The sequence below is a fragment of the Eimeria mitis genome, genomic scaffold, assembly GCF_000499745.2.
Source record: "Eimeria mitis Houghton genomic scaffold, Emh_scaff7019, whole genome shotgun sequence".
Classification (NCBI taxonomy): domain Eukaryota; phylum Apicomplexa; class Conoidasida; order Eucoccidiorida; family Eimeriidae; genus Eimeria; species Eimeria mitis.
The window spans coordinates 1,215-1,420 of record NW_013575104.1 but is presented as its reverse complement, the minus strand read 5'-3'; the positions used below and the strand labels follow the sequence as shown (position 1 = coordinate 1,420).

The 206-nt window shown below is 18.4% G+C and overlaps 1 protein-coding gene across 1 annotated transcript in view; it reads left to right on the top strand.

Annotated features, from left to right (window-relative positions):
• The window catches only part of EMH_0090040 (uncharacterized protein), a gene marked incomplete at both ends in the record, with an annotated part of 2,336 nt that overhangs the window by 1,419 nt on the left and 711 nt on the right, over positions 1 to 206 (top strand).

Genomic DNA, 206 nt, shown 5'->3' with positions numbered 1-206 from the left:
AAAAAAAAAAAAAAAAAAAAAAAAAAAAAATAAAAAAGCAACAAAAACTGAAGCAACACAAAACAAAAGAACAACTAAATAAAATAAAACAAAAAAAACAAAATAAATAAAATAAAATAAATAAATAAAATAAATAAATAAATAAATGTGTGTATGATCCAGAGAAAGAAAGACGAGAAGAAGCATCAAATCTTCACGTATAGCAT